This window comes from Capsicum annuum, chromosome 1 (assembly GCF_002878395.1).
Source record: "Capsicum annuum cultivar UCD-10X-F1 chromosome 1, UCD10Xv1.1, whole genome shotgun sequence".
In the NCBI taxonomy this organism is placed as follows: Eukaryota; Viridiplantae; Streptophyta; class Magnoliopsida; order Solanales; family Solanaceae; genus Capsicum; species Capsicum annuum.
In genome coordinates, this window is record NC_061111.1 from 18459802 (window position 1) to 18471861 (window position 12060).

The window sequence follows — 12060 nt, forward strand, 5'->3', positions numbered from 1 at the left end:
ACCACGATATATACGTTACATATAATCTTAGAAATGAGAAGCACATAAAAAGCTAAAGGGAGAGATTAACTTAATAAATAAAATAATACCACCAAATTAAAGGTTGTAATGGATGGTTGGTGTCACTATTCCCATTTTTATCTATAAATTTCAGATTTGAGTTCTAAAGTTAAAATTGTCATTGGTAGAAAGTTTTTTACTTTAAAGTATAAAATTTTTTGATGCAAATTTAAATTAATTGAGTTCTAAAATAAATATCAGTTAGCGAATTAAAAAAAAACTCTCCTAAAAATAGAAAAGTTCTTCTCTCATGATGCAACAAAATGTGATTCCAAACTTATTTTTACCTGCAATTGATTTTGTATGTTTTCTGTTTCCTCTTTGTCACATCTTTTTTTTTAATAAAAAAAAATTATGATTCCTTCGTTGTAAATCATCCCTCAAGAGAATAAATAAGAATCACTCTCTTTATTCTCTCTACTTTTCTTCTTATTTTTTATTGTTTTATAACAAATATAGATTTGTATTATAGTATTACCACACCTCTTAATTTTACCAGAAATATTTTGCAAAATTGAAAAAGGCAACCAACATGAAAACATTAATTACTTCTCCTCCTGTATAATTTAAGAGTCTAGTTAATATTATAAATATAATAATATAATAATTAAAGAAAATAAGTAAAATGATAATTTTGTCAATTGCAGAGATTTTTAATGAAGGACAAAAAGTTCAAATCATTTTTCTAAGAGCATTACTTGTTATGCCAACTTAAATTTTAATTTAATTTAGTGTGTAGCTTAATGTGACCTGTTAATTCAATATATTATGAATTCTACGTTGTTATCGTTCTGTGTCGTTTTAATATGTGTCGTGTTAATAGAATATATTATAATTTTTGTTACTCATAACTAACTTCTTTATCTACCCGCCTACTAAGAAGATTCACATATTCAGGTATAATTCTTCTCATCTCACAAATTTACCTCTATTATGAAATTCTATGTTCTTATCGTTCTAACTTTTATTTTCTTAAAGATTATTTAATGGATCCTATCACCGAAGTTGTGAGTATCAACACTTTGAAGCCAAGGGATTATATCTGGATGATCAAAGTCTTGGTCATCGAAAACGGACCAACGAAGCCGTTTAAGAATGCAAGCGGTTCTCGAAAAATGATGATACTATTTTTCGCAATATGAAATGTTTCCTCAAGATTAAACAAGCACTTCCTTGATTAATTAGAGGATATCCAAAATTAAATAAGTCTTCCCTAATTAATCAGAGAATACAAAAATCAATAAAATTAATTAAAATCAACAAGTTTTAACTTAGAAAAGAAATAATAAAATTATTATAAAATAAAAACAAAGTGAAATAAGATGAGAAAAGTTAGCAGAGAAAGGAATTAAGGAGAATATATATGTTGACTTGTTGTTTTCCATTGCTCAAAGTGTTGGCTATTTATAGCCAGTTTTAATAGGTGAAAAAGAATAAGGAATTAATTAATAAATTTATTTTTATTTTGGGAAAAAGCATATACTTTATCCGTTCCTCAAGTACACATTTTAATTAGTCTCCAAGTAAAATGATTGACTATTAATTTGCCATATGACCAAAATTATTTTTCTCTCCTTATTAAAAGAAGAAATTTTAATATATTTTAATGATGAATAATATTTAATAGGAAGTATAAAAGTTATATATAAATAAATTACTCATTAATTATTTTCAATTGATCAAGTATTGTTCAACAGCTATATTTAAATTTTAATATTATAGATAAGTATTATTACAGAGTAGAGGTACATTTATTTTTCCTCCAATATTATTTTTTTTGAGCCTTTTACGCCGCCTTCGTTTATTTCTTTTAACGTCATTTACATATTTGATTACGATAATGTAGGTCGTCATCAGTTGGCGCAGCAAATAGTATTTCATAATGCAAATTAGAGATGTGATTTTTTATTATCTACATATTTGGGTGGATTGCGTTCACTTCCATATTTGTCATTCTTAAAACTGATCAATGTCATTTTTTATTTTGACCAACAGAGCATGTGTCAATTATAAAAATGTTTGTCATTAATCATTTGCACCAATTAGGCAAATATTCTGATTTTTTTCCAATATATCCAACCAGAGTTGGATTCTTGATAGAGTAAAAAATAAAAATGGAATATGACAAAATATTTGCTCAACTGGTTATATCACTACTACAAAGGATACTCTATTGATTATGACCTAGTGGGACTGGAATAAAAGTTGCCCAGTTAGTTTTTTTTTTTAAAATAATTTTCCTATATTGAAGTGTGACTAATTTAGATGCGCGATTATAGGATCTATTTCTAAGGAAAACTCCCCCCAATAAATTTTTTTCCATATTCAAAGTTAAAATTTGAAATATCTAATTAAGTACATTTGGATGATTTAAAGGATAGCCAAATAAAGCGTATGTTTTAGTGTAAAAGAGAACAGGAATAAGTTTAAATTGACAAAGATAAATTAGGTCAATTGCATTTGATAACTGTTTTTTCTTTTTAGAGCATATAATAATATAATTAAACCAAAAAAAGGGATATGTTTTTAGTGGAAAAGAGAATAGGAATAAGTTTAAATTGGCAGAGATAAATTAGGTCAATTGCATTTTATAAATGCTTTTTATTTTTCGGGCATATAGTATAATTAAACCAAAAAAAGGGGTATGTTTTTAGTGGAAAAGAGAATAGGAATAAGTTTAAATTGGCAGAGATAAATTAGGTCAATTGCATTTCATAAATGCCTTTACTTTTTCGAGTATAGAATTAATATGTACCTAACTTTGGATGCCATGGTATTCATGGTCCACGATAATGATGCAATTAATTTGGAATAATATCATAGGTTAATTTTTATTCTAAATAATTTAATTTCTCGTATCATAAGATATAATAAATTTTATCCATCTACCATCATAAATCGCAATATGCACTGTTCTAACATTAGTTTATATATGCAATTATGTTCTCAACTAATTTGGATAAGATCTGAACCTGCACATTGAACCAAACATAATTACTTACATGTACTAATGTACAAAGAGCTAAACAAGGTGACAAATCAACTCTTGTTACAATATTTATTTTAAAAAGACCTTTTAACGTATTTGAAGTGACTACATTTAACAATCATACAAATAAAGAAAACTAATAAGTAGGAAGAAATGTGTTAGATTTGGAATAATGTTTGTGAATCTTTTTTTGGATTCGGATACTTAGGAATAAACTTGAGAATATTAAGATGCGAAAGAGAAATATGTTTAAAAAGAAGAACAAACTTTTTATTAAGAGACATGTGATTGGTGCATGGTGACAAATTCCTTGATTTATTGAAAACAGATAGCCACGAAAAGGTTGTGTTACATCAACAAGTTGGGGGGTGTTTGACTTATTTGGGCAACCAACAATTAATTAATTATTGATAGGCTCACTAAGAAACAAACTTAACCGTAATTGGATATATGTTTGTATCTATCAAATTGAATTAAAGTTTTGTGATTTAATAAAATAGAAACATATGTCCATCAATTTTGATTAAGTAAAAGAACTTTATGTGGTCGGTCTAGTATTTTAGTAAAGTTAGGTTGAATATTATGAAGTCTCGAGTACAATTCACAATAAAGATAAACATTGAGTGATTCTTTTCATCTGTTTCAGCCTTATTAGACGGAATTACATAATATATACCCGTTGGTGGTGGGTGGTGGCGAACACCAAACCATGTTTATTTACCAAAACTAACTAATATTTTGTTGCATTTCAATTTCTTTTATCTTACCATCTTTTTTTAGTTCATTTTCAAAGAACGTCTTTTTCTTTCTTATTTTGACAATTTTTTTTTTATAATTTAAAACTCGTAAACTTAAAATTCTACCTCCGTCTCGATTATTATTGGAAAAGGGAGATGAAGAGAAAACAGAATTAGAAAAGAGAACTTTTTTTGTGTGTCTTCCATTTTTTTTTGGCATGTGGATACATCATTTTCATTCATTGAAGGGAATACTACACTTTATGTTCTAGCAAGTTGTGGAATATAGTCCTCTTCATCATCTTTTACAGGTGAAAATCTTGAAAAGGAGAAGACGTATGGAATTAATCTTCTTGTGCAAGTGAAAATTGGTGAACAGTGACCTACAAAATTGACAAACTGGTCCAACCAAAGCTTCTTTCCTTTTTTTTTTTTCTTTAAATTTTTCCAATTAAATTCGATTTCATGTATTACAAGCCAGGCTTATTATTTCTAAGAGCAACACTCCCAACGCAACATGATTTTTTCATTCACAAAAGTTCAAATCTAAAACCTCTAATTAAGAACAAAGAAATTTCAATAATTTCACCGCAATATATATTAATACTAAAGTTGCTTTGTTTACCGAAAGTTGTCCCAAAAGTACCCAAAGAAAGGAAAAAGCGTGAGGATTTTGTTATAATATCTCGAATATTACCCTATAAATATAAATGATTATTTGGAGTATCGAGTACATATTAAGTTTTTCTAAAAAGTTGTATTTGAATATATACATAAAACAATTAGTCTAGGCCCTGGGACAAGCAACATGAGTACTGAAGCAACTACTTGTTAGCTGGGATTAAATGGGGTGTAACTAGAGGCTCTTCTAATCACTAAGTGCGTAAGAGTATGTAGAATAGAAAATACCCTGGAAAATTGATTCCATCATTTGTGACATTCAGGGACTAGTTGAAGGACGTGGATTTGTGATCAATCATTGTCTCAGAGAGGCAAATAAATTAGTCAAGCCTGAGACATGGATTTGATATGATCCATGTCTTCAACTCTTTTGTTGATAGTGGAGTTAGTTGTGTAGGCTAGCTAGCTCTAGAGGCCTCCCTCGATGATCCTTTATGTCAAGCATGAGGAACAATTTTCCCTTTTATCTTAGGCCCAATATATAAATATGACCTTGACACCAAATTATAATATTGACCTTAAACTTTGATAGTGTACAAGTAGGCCCTTTAACTATACAAAATCTAAACAAAAAGACACTCCGATTTTGCAACTACACGCGTCTACCTCACTTGCTCTGACGTGGATTACTAATCCACTCGTATGGTGCCACCTAATAAAAAAATACATTATAAGAATGACCTTTAACTTTATCGGTGCACAAATAGACCCTTTAACTATACAAAAGCTGAACAAAAAAACCCTTCAATTCTAACTCGGGACGCGCGTCATTTTACATGTACTACACGTGTTTTGTTACATAGAATCGGAGTGTTTATTTGTTCGGAGTGTTTTTTTTATGCAAGCATGTTTTCTTTTTAGGAATGATTAACATACAATTAATTAAGTCACATGTCAAGAGATTCGACATCTCCGAAAGCTTATTTAACACTTCTCTTTTAGATTCCCATTCCCACTAGAATATTTTATGATAATAATTAATCTTTTACTTTAATAAAATGATGAAAGAAATACAATTCTCCACAACCACGTTGGAATTAGGTAGTCATTTGGCCAAAAATATTATTTACTATAATATTTCGGAATATATTTTCATTTTATTAAGAATATTTATTTGATCATAAATATGACGGAATACATTTTCACAATATTTGAATTTTCAAAAAACACCTCCAGATATGTTTTTACTATTTTTGGATTCACGTTTGCACTTTTCAATTTATTTATTCTTTTAAATCAAATTTTATTATTTTTATAAAATAACCCAATTATCATAAAATTCTAAATTTTAAAATATATTTTTATTTTTTATGATTTTTAACTTCAAAAATACTCCATTTTCAAACTATTATGGCTAACCACAATACCATCTTTATTTTCAACTTCAAAAATATCAAATAAAGTGAGTATGTTTTTTATTTTTATGGCGAAAAAGTTCCTAGCTAGGTTTTGATTAATATAAACAATAGTACTAACCAATACAAATTTGAGGCTGACATCCATTTAGGATAATGCTCCTCAATTGTTTTGCATAAAGTTCTCTAAATTAAACACATGGTCACTTTTACCTTCACGTGAAAAGTTAGGATTTTGATTCGATGTAGAAGAAGAATAATCATGGTATATAATTTTATCTAGCTATTGGTTATAATTTTATTATTTTTGCAAAGAAATAAATTATATTTGAAAAATAAATAGTATTAGTCATTCAATATTCAAATCTAGAGTCAATATTTTAATTATTTAAATTCAGATGCCTAAAATGTGTAATAATATTTAAATATTAATATATTATTAAAATGTCTATTCAAAGATGCTAGTTCGCCAATTTCATCCATTCACCGGTATCTTTATTGTCCATCATTATCAATTATTTTTGTTGTTGCCCTCCATTATCAACCACCGTCACCCACAACCACCTCCACTGCCATCACTACAACCAGTCATTCCAACCATCATTATATATCACAATAACCATTAATTGCTATAATCAACCACATAATTAATAGTCATTGTATGTATATCACCACCCACCTCCATCATTATCACCACATTAGTTATCACTATCATCTACCACCACTACAAGAAAACTGCTTATTAGAGACCACAATTTAGGGATAACTTATAAATATGGTCCCTAAAAATATACTTTTAGGGATGACATTATTTAGTGGTCTCTATACATGTACAAAAATTCAATTAAGCCTGTGGAAAAAAATTATCTGGTCGCCAAATGTGAAAAATTCAGGCGGGAGTCACAGGCGGGATATGAAATATATTTTTATATAATAAGTGAATAAACACTAAAATGTTTCTCTCTTTAGAAGAAGGTCCTACTGATTGATTCTCTCTCTTTCACTGTCAAAATAGCCAACTCTCTCTCTTACCCTCCGATAAAGTAAAATCCCTAAATCTCATTGCCTATATTCCTAAATCTCTCATTGATCGTCACTGAAAGGTTGAAGTTTTTGCTCGTGAAAAAGAGATTATTGGAAAGTTTTATAGAGAAACCTGCGAGGTGAGTTTGATTATTTGATTTGATTTAATTAATTTCTTAAAATTGAGTTTGTTTATTGATTAGGTCAGTGTTTGCCAGGAGTTAATTTTAATTTGTTTGTAGAGATCTGTGTATTAGTCAGAAATGGGATTTTAGGTGTAATAGTAGTTCTTATTTCATTAATTGAGATATAATCTATTTTAATTATGTTAAATTAACATGAATCTGCACTTCATATGTACTGGATGCCATTTTTTGATTTGAAGATTTGCTAATTTCTATCGCTTTCTGTAGATATGGAGCAGTTAAATGCAGTGAAAGAGGAATTACATGTGTCTAGGGCTCCATCAAATCTTTTGTGTCGAGAAATTGAGAACAATAGAATTCTGGAGTTTTGTAAGCAAGCTGTGGAACAAGAGAAGACAGGAAGTTTGTATATCTGTGGCTGCCCAGGGACGGGAATGTCTCTGTCAATGGAAAAGGTTAACAAGGTCCTGGTTAATTGGGCAGAAGAGGAGCTTAAAGGAATGGTAATTGCTGGATTCTTGATTCCAGGGCGTTTATGTTGTTTTTACCTTTTGCTCTGCTCTAATTTTGGGTGCTCTCAAAAGTTAGTACCAACTCCTTTTTACCTTTGAAGATTTTTTTCTATTGTATGATTTTTTGATCCTGTGGACACAGACTATGACAAAAATACAGCGTAATGCTGCGTACAATAAACACTTATGGTCCGGCCCTTTCTCGGACCTCGTGCATAGCGGGAGTTGCTATTTTTTTTCCTTTTTTGAATGATTTTGTGATCATGGTTTGTGTTACTATTAATACTCATAGTTCTCAATTCCATAATTTTCTGATTGCAGGTGTGCTGGTAGGTCCAATTGCTGGCTTAATACTTATTTTAGGAAACGTTGGGGTGATTTTATGTCTCTTCCTAGCATATGTTTTCTGGATAGTATACACCCTTGTCAAGTAAATGTCTTCTTTTAGGCCATTCATTTATGTTGTCCAAAGTTTAATTCTCTATTTTCTAATGTGGATTTCGTGACAGTTGGACAGGACTAATAGGTTTGATGCACAACTTAAAGTTGCTTTATTGTTTGCTTTGCCAGCTTTATTTGGTATTTGGTTGGGATTAAGCATAGTTGGTAGTGTTCTTAGTGAAGTTGGATATGGATTCTTTGATCCTTGGGTTTCTGCCTTTGAAACTTTCAGACATGACGACGAATTTAACAAGTTTGTTCATTGTATTGTGGTAAGAAACTACGTATCAAAGTCTTGTATTTGGTTCTACAGTTAAGTAGTGTTGATTCTTTTTTAAAGTTGTTCTGGTTATGTTAATTTTTAGGATGGAACATGGGGAACCATAAAAGGTAGCTATGCATATGGTAGTGAACTGTAAGGAACGAATATAATCCAGCCATAACTATACATTCTGTTAAGAATGAGTATAATCCAGCCGACCCTTCTCTCTCTCTATACCTTCTCTTCACCTGTCTTACTCTCTCCATCATGGCTGCCGCCGGCTGGTGACCACACGACTCTTTTCCCTTCCTCATCTCCACCATCAACGAAAACCCAACCCTAGTCATCATTGTTGCTTCAGATCTGAGCCCCAACCACAGAAATTCATGAGTTGCTTCTGAGTTTTGCTGAAGCTGGGGAAAATGTTGTGAGGCTAAAAGGCAGTGATCCGTTGGTATGTCTTCGGCTTAGGTGTTTGGTTTATGCTTATACATTTATATATAGTTAATTTTTACAATTCTAAAGTTGAAACATTGGAGCATTTGTTGGATTATCAGGTATTTGGACGGGGTAGAGAAGAGATGGATTTTCTTCAACAAAAGGGAAGTACCTCCATAATAAGCACAAGATTGCAACTTCAAGTAAATCACGTCTTTATTTTGAAATGGGTATCATTTTTGCGCTAAGTGTTTGTTTTTGGCGTTATGACTTGTATCTTGTCATGCATATGTATTGTACTGTCAAAGAAACTGTCTTTTGAGTTTGACTTTTTAGTGCTAGAGAAATTAAATTCTTAAATATTGGATTGAGGCGGGTCTAAGTAGCGTGACATGGATAGTGAGGATTCATATCGACCCCAACTAGATTGTGATTAAGCTGTGTAGACACGTAATTTTGTCCCCTTCACAACTTAGTTTTATCGTTTACCCCATATTACCGCGTATCCTATCCACGTGGTAATTTTTCCACAAGAAAAATAAATAAATAAATAACCAGCTCATCTTTCACTTATTTTTTTAATCCAAATAACAAATCCTAACTAATTTTGTCTTATTTTAAAGATTCCAACAACCCACTCAATAAAAAATAGACACCTAACCCTTACCCTCCAGTTAAAAAACAACACCTCACCCCTCACCTAACCACCCTACCCCCAATACCCTCCTACCCGTACCCCCTTGACCCATCCCATTCACGTTTTTTTCTCACATAAGCACTCAGGAAACTTTCCAGGAAGAGAGAGTATATAAAAAAGGGGCCCACAATAACCAAAAGGAGGCACCATTTTTTTTTCATATATAGATATATTCACACACATACGGGGGGTCCATGAGCAAGAGCACACATACACACAGGGAACCCACATCATCATCATCCATATCTTCTACACTAACCCACCCAAAAACACAGACACACCAGGAAAACATTGACAATTTTTTCATTTTTTCGTAAGAAATGTACACACACAGGGAGACAAGAAAGAGAGAGTCTTGAAGAGAGAGATATAGAGGGAGATCGAGAAGACAGAGAGTGATCGGAAAGAGGGGATTGGTGCGAGGTTCGATCCTTCACCAATCTTTTTTTGGTGTAAAACTTTCATCGGAATCGATTTCGGTTCTTCATCCGGTTAACCAGCTCACGAAGAGTCCAAATTTCTTCATTATTTTCTAGGATTTTTAAGGGAATTTGGCCAAAAACATTAAGTTTTGTTCGGCAAACGTGGACCAGCAGTGAATTCCTCACAGAAATTGGTCCAGTTTTGAATCAATTTCTGTGTCTATCTTTGTGTACGTGTCGGGTTTGTTCTGCTGCTTTCCACTCAATTCTTTAGTCTTCGTACTATTCTGGGATTCGTAGTGCTGTCCGTCTTCATTTATTTATTGGGGTCAGTAGCGGGTTTCTATTTTGCGATACCGAATTTAGAGCTTGATTGTCGTTGAGGTGCTATTCGGGCTTTAGAATCTGGTTTTCTTAAACACTGTTATCAATGTAATATCGAAAGGTCCATTTCTTTAACCCATTGGCTCTTCTCTATTTTAATTTGTTGAAACGACCATGACTATGTGTTGGGTGATTATGAATGCTCGATGTTGTTGATGTTATGACCATGCGCTTGATGATGTGACTTTGGTTGTTTGCGGAATGAATTTGATTAGTTTTAATGGCGTGATTGATAAAAAGAAAGTTGGGGGAGGGAATTGAAAATTTAACGAAAAGAGTAGATTAGGATTAATTTTATTTAATTGTTGATATGGAATATGATGGAATTATGATATGTTGAAATGGATAGGCCAATGTAGGTTCGGGTAGGAAAATTTAGGATTAAGTGTCTTGTTGATTGTTAGAGTGTGGAATGTGTATTGAACGTTTTATAATTTATCGTGTTTGATTAAAATGTACTATTTGGTCGGGGAATGCCCTGAGGATTTGTGTCTATTTTCTGGGGAATGCCCTGACGTATTATGTTGGCGGAAGACATTCGTGAGAAAAGCCAGAGCCATCGGGTAAAGCGCAGGAGCGTAGTTAGGTTAGCGTAGGATAGAATAGGATTTCTTTTCTCGCATTTTTCTATTTTGGACTGTATAATTAGACTGAACATTATTATTTTGGTTTTGGATTGTTGTTTGATGTTTGTTTATGTGTTTTGTGTGGTTTATACATTCGTAGTGTTAAATTAGCCAATACGCTTTACCAAGTAACCGTGGTCGAACCACGGGACTGAGGGGTGCCTAACACCTTCCCCTCGATCAACAGAATTCCTTAGTCGGAATCTCTATTCGCGGATCAGTTATAAAGTCAAAACCATTTTGGAAAGGATTTTCAAAGGTGACTTGGCACACCGGATTATGCCAAGTGGTGACTCTGAGTTTTGAATATGAACAATCTTTTTTTCGAAACAAATTCTTCATTTTTGTCACTTCATAATAAAAACCCTTTCGACCTTAAAATTAATCTTTTTCAGAGTTAAAAAGGGGTGTGACAGTTCTGGCGAGTCTACTGGGGACCATTTTAGAATTCGAGCTTATTTTGGAGTTGTATCGGCTTAGTTTGGCACTATAGGTGTATAGATATTTCATTTGTGATTATTGTTTGTGTTATTTTTGTTGTACGTTTTCGTGCTCCTTATTTACAGTTTTTATTTATGTGTTACCGCTTTATATCTGGAATCATGTGCATAACCCGATTCATTCTTTCTGTAATAAGTCCGTAGTACACGCTGTGTACACGACCTATAGTTGAGTCACCCTTATCTTAGGAGGGGAAGCCGTTGGCTGGTATAGAGTAGGTGGACAGCAAAGTAGCCACTATCAATCATACGCTCCCCTGAACAACCTTGTTAGTGAACCCCAATGTAGGTCAGCCTTTAGGTCATGCTTATGTGCATCATATCGAGACTTAGCGGGGCCCATTTGGTCCTTTGTAGGAGACTCACCTCTCAGGCATCCTTTCGTGCTAAGTGTTGCATCTTTGAGGGTAACGTGGTCATTTAACAGACTGATTTGAGGAAAACATGTGTTAGAAGTGAAGTGTGTAGGCAATGAAAAATTGACAAAAAAAAAGAGAAAAAGAAAAGTGAGTCGAAGAAAAAAGAGTTTTGCAGTTTTTAGAGCTCTTTATGGCTTTTATTTTTCACAATTCAAAAACTCAAAAAAAAAATGTTCATACCTTTTTCACGTATTTACTCAAAAACTAAAAAACAACGTCAAAAGATTTTCCCTTTATCTCCTTTAGCATGCATCCATAATTCAAAAATTTCAAAAAGATTTTTTTTAGAGGCTTTTTATAACAAAAATGGTCAAAGTTTTGTACATTTCATAAAACGAAAATACCAAAAAAATTTAATTTCATAGTTA